The sequence below is a fragment of the Alligator sinensis genome, unplaced genomic scaffold, assembly GCF_000455745.1.
Source record: "Alligator sinensis unplaced genomic scaffold, ASM45574v1 scaffold349_1, whole genome shotgun sequence".
NCBI lineage: Eukaryota > Metazoa > Chordata > Crocodylia > Alligatoridae > Alligator > Alligator sinensis.
The window spans coordinates 403,330-418,506 of record NW_005841856.1 but is presented as its reverse complement, the minus strand read 5'-3'; positions in this window follow the sequence as shown (position 1 = coordinate 418,506).

Below are 15,177 nucleotides of genomic sequence, written 5' to 3'. Positions count from 1 at the left end.
GATCTGCCTGCCACGAGCCCGTGCTGGTTTCCCCTCAGCATAATTTGTCCTGCCGGGCTCTTGCATATGTGAGCCTTGATAATTTTTTCAAAGACTTTTTGCCAAGGATGGAGGTGAGACTGACTGGCCTATAGTTGCCCGGGTCCTCCTTCCTTCCCTTTTTGAAAATGGGGACCACATTGGCCCTTTTCCAGTCCTCTGGGACTTGGCCCGTGCGCCACGAGTGTTCAAATATTCCCGCCAGTGGCTCTGCAATGACATTAGCCAGTGCCTTCAGCACCCTTGGATGGAGCTCATCCGGGCCTGCCGACTTAAAGGCATCCAGCTCTTCCAAGTGACTCATGGTAGTCTGGCGCCCTGCTGCTGCCTCTCTACAACCCCAGTGAGAGACTTGTCATGGCTCTCGCTTAGGAACACTGAGGCAACGAACTCGTTGAGGAGTTCAGCCTTGTCCCCCCTGTCCATCACCAATTGTTTCTGCCCATTTAGTAGGGGTCCTATTCCTCCCTGGGCCTTCCTTTTACTCTCTATATATCTAAAAAACAATTTCTTGTTGTCTTTTACTTGGGTTGCCATCCTCAGCTCCATGGTAGCTTTGGCCTGTCTAACTGCCTCCCTAGAAGCACGAGCAGAGCAGGTATATTCGTCTTTGGTGATCTCTCCCTGTTTCCACTTTTTATGTGCTCCCCTTTTGGCCCGTAGGCTGCCCTGGATTTCTCTGGTCAGCCAGGGAAGCCTCCTGGCCCCTTTCCCTCTTTTACCTCGCACGAGGATCGTCTCCTTAAGGCACAGCCACCCTTCTTGGGCTCCCATCACTTCAAAACTCCTACTCTGCAGTGCGTCCTTGACTAATCGTCTGAGTTCATTGAGATCAGCTTTCCTAAAGTCTAGCACTTTCACCCTACTAGTTACCTTACCCACTCGACGTCTTATGGTGAATTCTATTATTAGGTGATCACTGTCCATATCACTGTGATATGGGTGGAGTGTTGTTTCAGCCATGTTGATCCAGGAAATATGTGAGAAGCAAGGTTTTTTTGGGTAATGTCTTTTACTGGGCACATCTACATGTGCTATTAATGCACAGTAAGGTAACTGCACATTAAAATAATGCGCAGTTACTGCACATTAAAATAAGGTGCAGTAAACTGCACCTGGGAAGGGGTCTACACGTGTGCTCACTTAGGAGCAAATTTGCTCCCAATGGGAGCAGTTGAGCCCAGGGATGCTCCTTTCTCCCTGCCCTGCTCTGCCCCACTGCAGCATCCAGAGGGAGCTCCCGGATTCCCCGGGTGCAAGCCCAGGGCCAGCAGGGGGTACAGGGCTGGTTCCAATCCTTACATGGTGGGGTAAGAGCTGTCCTGTGTGGATTGGGCTCGGTCCCCACAAGGTGGGGATGCTGAATGGCACCCACCTGGGAATTGGGAGGTTCCCAAACCCCACATGGAAGGGAGACAGCTGCCCCTCACATCTGGCAGTAGGGGGCCCCCAGCTGCCTGGGTTGACCAGGACCAAATTGCTCCCAGTCAGTATCTATACGTGCTCTAATGCACAGTAAGTAATATGGAGTTAATCTACTACTTGCATTTACCAGTAGTAGAAAACTACACATTACTCTAATTAACTGTGCAGTAGCTGCAGCACATAGTTACACGGTGACACCTTACTGCACAGTGGATTAATCCGCTCTGCACAGCTTACAGTCCTAGCCCTCCACCAAATTAGGCATTACTTATGTTCACCGCCAATCCATTTTTAAACACCCTATACAGCTACTCTGTCTATACTGTCATCAACCTTTCCTCCTCAGCAATGATTGAGCAACCCTACAAGGAGCAGATCTGATGTCTTTTACTGCTGTATAACTGTCCCTACATCCAGCTCACTTTGCTCCTGTCCTGTACGTTGTACCAATCCCTTCTTTGTAAACTGATTCCTCTGACTGACTACAGTTTTATTTTACAGATTTCCTTGTCAGCTAAACCTTTCAATTTAACTTAGCAACATCCCAACAGGGTGATTTGATTCCAGTTTAAAAGACACCAGATGGAGAAAATATTGCACAAAACCTTCCCAATATGTTCTGATTGGTGTGGGGCTATTAAAGAGTCTATTGGAGCTATTAGTTATAGAACTTTCACTTATCATGGCTTCCATATATGAAACCCTCTATTGGGGAAAATCAATTGTATGTCTGTGATTGTATCTTTGTGCCGGCCTGAAGAGAACATACATTTTAAACCTTGTTATTAGTGCTGCTTGAGATACCTTCACAGGACATGTTATAACCTCTAACAGAGGGGCGGGCAATTTTTTGGGGCGGAGAGTTGCTTACTGAGTTTTGGCAAGGCATGAAGTGCTGCATGACAGACAGCCCAGGGCAGATTAATATTAATTTTCTAAATTTTTTAGGGCCCCCACGGGCTGGATAGAATGATCTGGCAGGCCGCATCTGGCCCACGGGCTGCATTTTGCCCACCCCTGCTCTAACAGGAGAGGACTAGGGATTTATTTTCAGACAAAGCCTGTCTTAGTCAAGGATTTTAAGTATGGGCTTACTGCTAGGCAATTTATTTGTAATAAAGGAAGCATTTCTGTTGGATGCTTCCACATTTATAGATATCTGCAAAAAAAAGCAGCTTTATTAAAAACTTGGAAGTTTCTCAGGACATTTCATCCAGGCGACTATGGATGAAACAAAAGCCATGATTCTGCAAATACTTACACATGTGCTTAATATTAGGCACATAAGCAGCCCCATTGACTTCATTAAGACTATGCAGGCTTTTGTTGTTCTCACGATAAGGTTTGAGTTAATAAACCCAAACTTCAAGGCTGTTCACAGATGTCCTCTCCCTACATTTCATCTTCCAGTCACACAAAGCTGACTCTTGCCTCTGGTTCAGTTCCCATATCCACTTCCTCAGTTTTCAAACCAACCTTATCTTATTTTTCCTCATATTGCCCTGTGTGCCAGGGAAGAGCTTGTTGTAAAAAAGCACAAAGCCACTTCATCATTCCCCTTCAAATCCCTCCTTAACACTCCCTTTGCTGCAATAAGTATAAAACCTTGACAACAGTGGGACTACTAGTGGACTGAACCAATTCCTGTCATGCTGATCAATATAATCTCATTGTTTGCTTGTACATAGCCACTGCCTATCTGCATCCCTATTGTAGCTATTGTCTTATATATAGATCATAAACTGTTTGGGGAAGACAACATCTGTCCTTAGCTTGTATGGGAGTTAGTACAGTGGGGTCCTCATCCACTAGTAGGGCTCCTTCTCCATGGTCATGATGAATTCTCTATGCATCAGGCCAGAGTTGGCTCTCTATGACACTAATATAACCCCACTGATGTCAACATGCATAAACTTAATTTGATCCCATATGTGGAATATCTGAGAAGAGCACAAGACCCAAATCTTACTCGCCTTGCATAAGCAGCAATGAACTTCAGCAGGCTTACTGCATGAAGGTAAAAACTATGGGCATGGCTGACTTGGTAAAGATGACATCCTAAGTCTGGACTTTCCCTTAAATAAAGATCACCAGACAGTTCTTTAATATTTGTGGGAGAATTAGTATAGACTGAATAGTTGCCCAGAAAATGAAAAACTTACCTTTATACCAGCAACCAGGAATTTTGACAGGGTTCTTTGTTCACAGGTAAGCTTTGTATGCAATTAATTACTAGTATTAAGGAATAAAATTGTGGTCTTTTACCACTTTTGTGCCATGCTAAACTGTGAACTGTGGTGTGGTACTACAAGTATAATTTAAGGATAAATTAGCATCATAATTAGAGCCACAGCCTAAAAGTCTTCATAGAGCTTTTAATATTTATGTTTGATAAATATTGCTCTATTTGTCAGTTTATGCAGCATAAAGTGAAACTTAATGTAGGAACATTATTAGCATAAAATTAGCATAATAAGTGAAAAACAAAACACAAAGGTAATCAAAAATAACAGAGGTTGTTTCCTATTGTTTCTCTCAGAGGACACACTTACACCCAAAAACTTGTGGACTGGAAAACAAATTTCACTTAAATTAATTATGAGCTTCTATTACATAGCAGAAAAATTGACACCTTTTAAGTTCTTCCAGGGGCAGCTTTCTAAGTTCCTTTTCAGACTTGTGCTTCATATTATATGCTCTCAGAGGATGGATTTATTTTGGTCTTATTGCTTAGGAAAGATGGCTTTAAAACAAGAGAAAGTTGTCCCATTAAGACAGACATTTAGCTTTCAAGGTTAGTGCTGTACAGAGGTATCAGATTAAATGAACAGGGGCAGACTTGGGAAACTTAACTTGATATCCTGATGAAAATGACAGCATAAGCCAATAAGCAAGCAGGAGAATTCAGAATTACCAGCAAAAAAACTACTTTTTCATTTTTAATTTCTTTGTGCATATTCTATTCATTTAGCTGCATACTTCCAAGTCCAGGATTCCCAGCTGCTCTATCAGAGTCCAAACAATCAATATTTATTTCTGCTGAAGCTTGTATTGTATTAGTGACTTTGAGCTTTCTAACCCCATCCTAAAAGTAAAAATAGTGATTTAGGGTGAGATTTGACGGACAGTTGGTGAGTCAGCAAACTCTGTCCTAACTTCTCTTAAAGGTTACAAAGGTACAAGGACACAGAGCGCAACTCCAAAGGTTAATGTAATTGGTGAGTTTAAGCCACCTGGAGAACAGGTGGTGTAACACTTCCTATTCTTCTCAGATTGCTGTATTAAGCAGACAGTCAAGGGTTGTCAAACCTCCATCAAGGAGACATACTCATATCAATACCCAAAACCAAGGCCATAGGGGTGACAGGCTCATTGAGTATTGTTTTGTAAATCTGTGAAAGAGAGGGAAAACATCAGAGGACAAGAGGAGAGGACAGCAAGGAAGTGCCAGCTACATACATTCATCAGCTTACTCGTGAATGACCTATTCTAGCAGCTGGTGAGACATCCATCATTTTCCCAAGCATGCGCCACGTGTTGGGGACAGAAGAAGGGAATACATTACAGCCACAACAGCAGTTCTGCATCCAAGAGCCAGGCAAGGATCTCGCTCTTAAAGGTCTGATAAGCTCATTCTTTGGCACCTTTTGGAATTATTTACACGAGTACAAAATGGATGTAAAACAACCATGTTGCGAACCACATCATACTCATTTTATGCAGCCGTAAGTCACCACGCAAGGTGCGAGTCAGCACAGTCAGGTCCTAACACGTCAATGCTCAAAGACATTACATCCTATATAATGCTTCATGGCTCCATCTTTTCCAGATGTTTTAACAACAGCTACCGTCATGCAACTTCACCTACAGATGGGAAGTCAGCAGTCTTCTCTGAGACTTACCACACCACTGAGCAAGAAGACAGTAAGGGAAATAAAGAAATTTGTACATCTGAAAAGAAAGCATTGCTTCCTTGACAATTTCTTCTATAGGCAATACAAAAAGAGCAAGGGTCTCAAATTTATTCTCAAAGCCAGATCTCCTTGGCAACATATACAGTAAAACACAGCCTGGGATTATTTCTTTTTTGTATTACTTGTATTTTTATGGTACCTGCTATAGTATTAGTCATCGGAGGACAATTCAGGTTTTATGCTGCAAATTCAGGATCCTTTTCCCCCTACCAGTATTTGTAAGATATACTAATTACCAATGGAGGGATTTGCACAAAAGAGCTGGAAATAACAAAAATAAGCCTTTTAACAGGCACAGTAATTATGCAGACACAACAGATGCTAATAACAATTTTCATTTCTGTGGAAAAATGATTAAGGTTTAAAAGCACAATAACAAAGAGGCGTAGGAAAAGAACAAGGGGGCGTAGATAACATGAGACAATGTATGTGTGATCACAATCGGTAATTTAAAAAGAACTTTCACACTGGAATAATCTTGAAAGCATCTCCTCAAATATCAATCTGTTTACCTTTCATGTTGTTTTCCTACTTTCTGTTACCTCTGTTTCTGCTAATTACCAAAGCTATTTGAATCTCAGTGTCAGTTTCTTCTCTCATAGCCCAGATGTCAGATGAGGTGTAAAACCAAAGTGTTGAGTATTTGTTGTTACTAACAATTCCCCCAACAGTTTTTGCAATAGTCGATATGCTTGCCTCTAGCATCCTAGGTAACTGCAATTTCTCCAGGCAGCTTCAGGTTGGCAGAGGATTATTTTTCACTTCCCATTCTGTACTCCTTTGTAGTACTGGTGCACGCTGAAAAATATGAATATGTTTTAATAACGGGTGAATGGATTTCAGTTTTGTACGCTACAACATTTGCTGTTATGAGTAGTCCCCATGACTATAATAAGCACTATTAGGAGTAGGTGCATTAAAGTTAAAAGTTCTGTTCATGACAGAAAGTGTTATTCTTGGTATTAAATCTGAGCTGGTGTTTCTGCAATTAAAGCGCTGCTTTCCAATCAGTCTTCCCTCTAAGGGCTTACCAAATATTACAGTCAGAACCAGGACAGATAACTTGTTACATCTGCACAGATTTCACTGTTGTAAAAGTCATCAACTGAGATGCTTTGGGATGAACAGGCTGCATATATGTGAGGAACGACTACACTTTATTGCTCCTAAAGCCTGTATTGGAGGTAGCCTAATGTTTAATCACTATCATTTTCACACAAAAGGATTCCTGAGTCACAAACACATGATTGCAATTTTATTTCAAGATCAAACAAGAAGATGAAAAAGTCTCACATAAAGGCTAAAAATATCTATATTAACAGCAGATTCAGAGACAAAGACAGTTATGGAAGAGATCTACAGAATGTAACTGGACAGTAATGGCCAGAGAGTGTTCAACCTGGCCTGCTCTCCTTCTCCTTAAATATCCAGCAGGCAGGTAGCCCAGTTGTTTCAGCTGGCCACCTGAACAAAGATCTGCTTCTATGAACACTAGCTTATTTCCCAAGGGTTGCATACTTTCTCTTCTACAGAGAGCAAGGGATTTTTCAGTGATATTTTTTTATTGGACCAGCTGAACAGTTGGGAGAGATGTTAGACAACTTTTGGGGCATAAAGTACCCTTCCTCAGGGCTAGGAAAAAAGCAGATACAGCCTACATTAAATGTCAGATAAAACAGTGGCTTTAACTCCATACATAAAAGCAATCAGGCACTTCAAGGAGCAGAGGACACCTGCAAGCTAAGAACAAAGAGGAGTTATCAGAAGTAGCTTTGAGGCAAGAGATGTGTAATTGAAGCTTCTTATTTCCTTCAAGCCAACACATTTTAATATAAGTTGTAGGTGGGACTGAGAGAGTTGACTACTGTTTTCTCCTGCCACTTAACCACTGAGGCTAGGTACAGACATTGCACATATTGCACATTAAGCAGACAGAAAGAGCTCTAAAGCTGTAACTGAATAGACATTCATGGCTGTTGGAGCTCTTTAAAAATGGGAGAGCCTGCTCTAAGTTAACCCCCAATGAATGTGTACTAACCCAAAGCGCTTTCTGTTAGAGTGCTTTATTGAATGTCTGTCCAGACTCATCGAGGGTCAACTTAGACTGAGCATGATGGTTGCTATCCCAGGTGGTGTTGCACAGGGCACAATTTTCTCTGCCCAAGTCTGGGCCTGCCCTGCCCCAGTGGCTATTACTGACCCAGTCAGTGACCCCACCCCCCCTGGGGAGTGGGGGAGGGGAGGAGACACACATTTCTGTCTTGTAACTCTGCCAACCCCACAGTACCGAAGGCGTTGTGGGGGAAGGACTCTGGGGTCACTCTCCCTGCAGCTGCCCCTGCTGGGCTACACCACAACACAGCCTGAGAGTAGGGGCTGCAGGGAGAGGGGTCTAGGGTCTCTTCCCCCAACAGCAGCCCTGCCAAGCCTCTGCCTGGCCAGGAGGGGACACAGGGAAGAGGTCAGGGTGTTGGTGTCCAATTCACAGCATTCCCTGCTGGAAGCCAGAAAGCTGCAAACTGGGTGAACTTTTAATCTCTGCTAGGAGTTGACTCAGTTTAGGAAAAGAGCTTGCATAGTGAAGCCTCAGAAAGTGTGGGAAGCCACTGAGGCCATCTGAGTGATGTAAAGTGGCTAGCTGAAAGAGGGATAAACGCAGGGTGGATGAGGGTCGAGGTGGCCAGTCTCCCACGTGTGTTTATCTGTATTCCTCGGGTGAGGATCGTACAGGCCAGTATCCCTTGTGTGTGTAAGCTGCTGCCACAGTGTCTGAGTGCTGGGATTGAGAGCCCAAGACTGCTCGCTGGTGCCTTCTATGTGGAATTTCTTCATTGCTGTATGTATGCAAGTATGTACATATATATGTACGTATGTGTATACACATGCACGTTCTCCCAACAGTAATCAACTCTCCTGTACAATTCAATACTACCAACAACCGTGAGCAACAAGAACAACTCTCTCTCTCCCCCCCTTGTTGCTCACGGTTGTTGGTAGTAGTGAATTGTTGATGTTATGGTTGGTTGTTAAGAATATAATCAATTATTACCCCTCCTATTTGTGTCCCTTATGGTCGTGTATAATTTTCCTAGTTAATTATTATGCCTAGGCCTGCTTAGCTCCCTGTCAACCACGTCCCTTCAGCAATTTTGAAACAATTGGGCACTTTCTAATTGGTCACCTTGATTTTCCCGCTAATTGCCTGCTAACAGGGGGTCTCTCCCCCCCCAGCTGCTGCTGATAGCACCAGCTGGTGAAGGGCAAAGCTGGGGAGAGAGGCCACTGGCAGGCTCCTGGGAGACGTGCAGGAGTACTCCCAGTGGCCAGTGTGGGCAGGCTCTGAGCCCCCCCCTACACCGAACAGCAAACATCTGTTCAGTTCACTCACGCTCTAATTTCTAGCGCTTTAAAGAACGATAGAGCACTTTCGCCAGGGGCTATTTGTACGTGTGTACTTAGCCTAAGACAACACAAAAACTTCATGCACAGAAGTTAGCTAGAAGCTATGCTGTCCGTATTGTTTCTAGCCATATATTGTTTGTTAACAGAGGCGTGGAAGTTTATGGGAATTAATAAATAAACCATTGCTCCCAGCTTTAAAAATGTATTCTAAAAGATACCAAAAAGGACTTTTTCCTTAGAAATAATAATAATAATCCTCCCTCTGTATCTATCCCCCCAAACAAATGGCCTAAATCAGTACTGTAACTGAATGCAAAAAATCATGTACTAGTATTTCTGGTATGCATTAATGAGATTAATTTAGCAAAATTTAGAGAAGGCAGGCAAGACATAAGACATTTGTCTTGGTTCTTATTATTTGTAACGATCAAAAAACACAAAGGTCTGGGCTACAATCTGTTTTGTGACAAAGACTCTGGGGGTAGAAAAGACTGCACTAATGCTGCTTTTCAGAAGCAGTTGTCTAATTTGCAACTTAAGCAAGAGCCATTGGAAGTAATGTGTCTTTTTTTTTTTTTATATATATATATATATATATACACACACACACACACATACAAGTCAACAGGCAGACATCATCCTATTAGATCTTTCATCTGTGTCCTTGTGCTGGATCAAGCAGTGAAGGGAAAACAAATTTTTCATGGGTGATGTCATCTAGATAGGCTCACACCACCTAAATGCTCACCCTGAGAAGTACTGCCAAGCTGCTGAAACCATTTAAAAAGGCAGAGTGATACTTCAAATAAATGTATGCCCTCTGCTATATACTCCATCCATGTTGTATAAAAGGGTTTAAATTGGTTTTAAAGTTCTGCCTAATTTAACACCTACTGTAGAATACAACTTTTAACCATCCTTACAGTAAGAAAAAAAAAAAAAGCCAGCAGTATAGCTAAGCCTGAAGGATATATTTGTAGCTCTGATCCAAAGCATAACAGTTTGAGTTGTGCAGCATATGATAATTAAATATGTGGTCACACTAGTTTAGGAAAAGTTTGGACAATTCCAAATCTGAGGGCACCCATCCATCTGCCATCAGTAAGGTATGTAACTGGGATGTAATTTCCAAACTGGAAGACAGCCCAAAATCTCCCCACATGTCTCTTGAATATCAAGTAAGTAGCCATTGGAGCAAATGTTGATCATGAAGTCCAGGAATATTCTAGTGCAGGCTTGAAAAAGTCAAAGCACATACTGGATAGCTGTGATTCAGTATGCCTTCTTCCTTTTCCTTTTTAATAAGTTTTTAATGTTTTTTTCCTAATGAACAAGTGTAATCATTTGTAGTTTTACTTTTCTGTTTTAATGGACCTAGATTCTTATGTGCCAGTATCCTTATTTTTATGTGCTGGATGGTGAGGCTTAGATGACCAATTTTGTTTTGTACCTCTCTCTCTCAATGGTCATTTTTTTTCTTCCGGAGCATGTTCACACCTTCTTTCCAGTCTCTTTTTTCTTAGGCTGGCACAAGCCTCATAGACTTCTTGATCTTGGCACAGAGTTTGAGCAAACTCTAATGACAGCCCAGTGACAAAGATTTTAATTTAAAAATAGCACATTTTCAATTGCCAAGGAAGATGGAATAAGGAAGATAAGACAAGGAAGGAGCAGCCAACTGGCTGCTAAACTGAGTGTGATAAGGGTCAGTCTCAGTAGCTAGACATCATGAACATGTTTTATTTTATGATGTTTCTGCCATTCTCTTCTGCCATCTCACTAATGTGAAGAAAAGGATTTGGAAATTATTACAGCACAAATCGGCAGATCAAATACCAGAAGGAGAGCAGTCACTTAGGGATAGATTCTGATTCCATCTATTTCAATGGGACCGATCGTTCTTTTTAATTTGCCTCAACGTCCATCTGTTTAGAGTGACCCACAGCCCCCTAAATGTAGATAATGTCTTACAGCATGAATTAGTTCCACTGAAATAAATAAAATGCAGTATAAGCAAGGGGTTCAGACTCTGACCTTTAAGATTTTGACAGCCAGAGAAACTTTGACACCTCCACCAACCCAGTCTGAGTAAAAATTAACAAAAGAACGCATTTGCTTTGAGGAAGTCAATAGGGAAAAATACCCAAAAAAACACAAACAACCTAGGATATGTGATAATTCTTGTATTATTATCATTGTGGTCTACTTGCATCTTTCCCTTCAGAGGGTTGGCAATGACTAGCAATACGTGGCAAGGAGTTGGTTGCCTTTGAGAGATTGACTGCAACCTCAAAATAATGCTGATGTTGACTAAAGAGTGCTGCATCTGTTAAGTATATACAGCAAGTTCAGTAAATTGCCACACGCTACCAGTTGCTGAAAACATTTCAAGATTGTGGCTACCCACTGGAATTGTCCAGTTTAATTTTCACTTTGATCAGCCTGATGCTAGGATGAGGTGATTTCATTTCAAAAGACAACAAAACCAGGCAAAAGTCACCCATTAATGTATGAAGGAAATTACTCTCTTTGAAGAAACCCACAGAAAATTCTCTTAAGATCTCCTCATTTTAATGGATACATTTAAAAAAAAAAAAAAAATGTATAGTCAAGTCTGTTTGTCTGCATACTGTGGTTCTCTGTGGAACTTTAAACTGAAAAGAAGCAATCCGTATTATACCTGCAAATCAGTTAGGAACGTTGCAAAGTGTTTTCTGCAAAACCTCATTCAGAAAGTTCACTGGATGCGTGTGACCACGTTTATAGCCTCTGTGGGTGCATCCACACATGCAGGCACGTGCACTTGCAGCAGCTCAAATAGCAGCGGCACAAATTTGTGCCAGAGATTTGTGCCTCAGCACATGTGCCTGAACGTGCACTTTAGCTTGGGGCAAATTGTCCTGCTTGGGGCAAATTAAGCCTGCCTAGCTCCTCCTGATTCTTCAGCCAGGGGGACCTAGAGGCTGGGGCCAGCACCTGTGCTGGCCCCACCAGTATAAAAAGCTGTCCTGGAGAGCAGCTCCAGGGCTACTTGCCTCCACAAGCTTCTGGGGCCCCCTCCACCTCCAGAATCTCCTCCTGAGGCTCTGGTTGAATTTCACCCCCCACCCTTTTGTTTTTGGTCACCCCATCTGCAGCCTCACCAAGTCCCGGGACCTCCTGGTCAACCTCCTCCTGGCCTTGGCCAAGTGGGCCCTGTACTTGGCCAGGAAGGGGGCTCTGGCTGGGAAGGTGCCTGGAGACTGAGGGACTGCTTTCCTCTCACTTGTTTGTGCATGTTTCTGGGCATAGCACCAGCAGGCAGCATCCACCAGCTCCTTGGATGCCTTTGAGCACCAGTGGGTGCGGTCTGGGCGGGGGTGGGGGAGCTCTGTTCAGTGTCCCTCACAGGCACACTTATTTTCACATTTTGACCCTTTGACCCTCACATCACTCCTGTCCTGTTTTTTGCCTTTGCTGCCCCAAGTATTTTGTTGTAGCATTCACCCATTAGCCCCCATACACTAGGGACTACTAGTTAGCCGGGTGGGCCTTATGGCCCACAGTATTTGAATGTTACAAATAGACAGGACTTTCTGAGGCCTGGCCAGTTGGTGTCTGGAGACACCTGTGCCAGCTGGACTGCTGAAGCAGCCCTGACCTAGGGCCCCTGCAACCTCTACCCACTGTAGCAGTCTGGCAGTGGGGTCTACTGCCTATCTGTGACCTGCTTCCATCTGCAACAGCATCCTCGCCCCTTGGACCTGCGGTCCCATGTCTGCACACCTGCCAGACCTGGAAGGGGACCGTACGGCTGCCTGAGCTATAGTAGGGGCACTGCAGAAAAGCCTCCTGCACCTCTGGGCCAGCTGCCAGTGAGCTGTGGCTGCACAGCTTGCTTTCAGGCAGCACTGTTGTCATGTCTTCTGGTGCACCTGCTCTGCCATCTAGGCAGCTATCGCCCAGAAGACGTGCTTGTTGCATGGCCCGCTTCAAACTTTCAGAGTGTATCCTCCTGGCCCCAAATGGTCAGGTCAGCCACCTCCTCTGCCCCCCAGCTAGGTTCCCAGTGCTGGCCCTAGGCAGGCTTCTCTGCCTGGGTCTTGCCACTTGCCTCACCAGCAGAGATCCTGGTGTTCCCTATTTAAAAATGTCAAATTCTCTGATGAAAACACCCCAAATTCTCTCACTAAAATACCCAAAATTCATGTTCTTCCACGATTCAAATGAAATGCCACTGTATATAGAGAAATCAGTTGGGCAATATTTTATTGATATATTTCCAGTTTTAAAGCAATTTGGAATCAGTGCCTCCATCATCATAATAAAATGAATTCTAAATATCTATAAACTTTGGCATTTGCTTTTGGTATTTTTCTCATATAAAAAAAAAAAAAATATATCAGATCTGTCCCTGCCCCCCTCACTCACCAGGATGTGGAGCACTGAGCAGCACTGGAATGCCAATGCCCTGCCCCTCACTCCCAACCCACAGCCCTGCCAGTGTCCCTTATCCAGACCTGCAGCTCTGCCTGCTCCCCTCTAGTTCCCTCCTGGCAGCAGCTCCATCCCAGCACCAGGACACAGGTCCAGCTGCAGCTGTCTGACCCACTGCTTTGTGGCTCTGAGCAGTGCCAGCCCTTGATGTTCTGCTGCCTGTGCCCAAGCCTCAGTGATCCCCATGCTATTCCTGGGAAACCCTTGACTCGGGCTCAGGGGCTGGGCTGAGCAAGCCCCTTCTGTTCCAGGCTGGCCTCCCCCTGTACAGGCTGCTCCAGGGACTCAAGGGGGCTCTACACCTGGTTCTGGCAACCTCTCCTACCCAGAGCTCTCCCCCAGCCCCAACACTCATCTTTCTCTCGCTCTCTCTCACACACACCACACACACACACACACACCCCCCCCTGCTGCCACCTCCAGTCCTACCCCCCGCCACCACACACCCCAAGTGCTTCCTGAGACAAGGAGCCCCCCCACCCAGATTGGGACTGCATGTCCCGGCACTGGTGTGGGCATGGGGGAGGGCTACAATATGGCAGTTGCCCCTGCAGCTGCAGCTTCTGCCAGCAGGTCCCATCCCATCTGACAGCTGGGCACACAGGGTGTGAGATTTTGGGGGGGGGGGGGTTGGTCATGCACCTTTGCCTATGGCTCAGCCAGCACCATGCACCCTGTTAAGGGGTACAATAACTTCTCAGGATACTTGCCCACCATGACTTGGTGGTATAAACTGAAGAATTCTCTCCTAAAGAAGGAAAAACTAACTTGGCCACCAAGGATGTCTCTCATAGTCCAAAATAATTAGTTATGACCTGTAATAGAGCCTCACAGGCCTAACAGGGGGCTCCTCCAACTCCAGTACCCGCCCCCACAATCCTCCGGTATAAGCAAAGACTCCTGCTATTAAGGCATCACAGCCAGGAGCAGCCCTCAGTACCTTCCCGGTTGACTTTCAGGAATCTTGTGCAGTCCATTAGAAACAAAATAAAGAAATAGGAGCAGGGGCTTCCCTCACCCTTTGCCTCCACTACTCTCCAGTGTAGAGTTCCCCTTCTCACCACTTCCTGCGTCCTTTTGGGCTCTCCACCGTGTACTCCCAGCCTATCAGCACAGACTTCTGGTCTCCAGCTGCAGCTTGCCTGTTTTGTATCAATGCAAAGCACCTGGGGTGAACTGCAATCAAGTGAGGGTATAAACTGTACAGGCTGGTCTAGCTTAGCTTTAGTGTTTCCAAATAGGACTTTTCCCTCCCAAGGACTCTGTTTCCCAGGGGGAACTTAAAAGGGGCCAGACCACATTTGTGCTCCCTGGAGCCTATGCTTTCCCTGTTGTGACAGTCTGCACCTCAACTTAGTAGAGCTCTGAAGGTAAGAGTTTTGTTTCCCTTGAGCTCCCAGACCAGTCCTGGGGCTTCCTGGGTTTGCTGCCTTGGGACAGGCTCTCCAGCTGCCCTGTTTCAGCTGCTCCTATGGCTTGTCCCTTCACTGGTGGGGCAACTTGCTTTACAGATGCTGAGGGGAAAGGAGCAGGTGTGGATTTTCTTCCTCTCACTCCCTCCGCTCTTCTACAGGGGAGTTGGGAGGGAAAGGGTGTGGGGAGTTTGTGTGTGGGTGTAGGAGTGGGTGTGGGGTCTGTAGGTGGGTATGTGGGTGGCGGTAGTTTTTGGGTGTGGGGCTTCTGGGTGGGGGTGTGGGGAGGTTGTGGGTGCAGGGAGACTGTGTGGTAGGGGTGGGTCCCCCCTGCACAATGCACAGCTTTCCTCCAGGAGCAGTGCCCTTATGGCTGCTCTAGGCAGAGGCCCCTGGCAGCTGCACATGGCACAGGCCTGGACCCACCAGTGCATGCCCTTGGGCAGGAC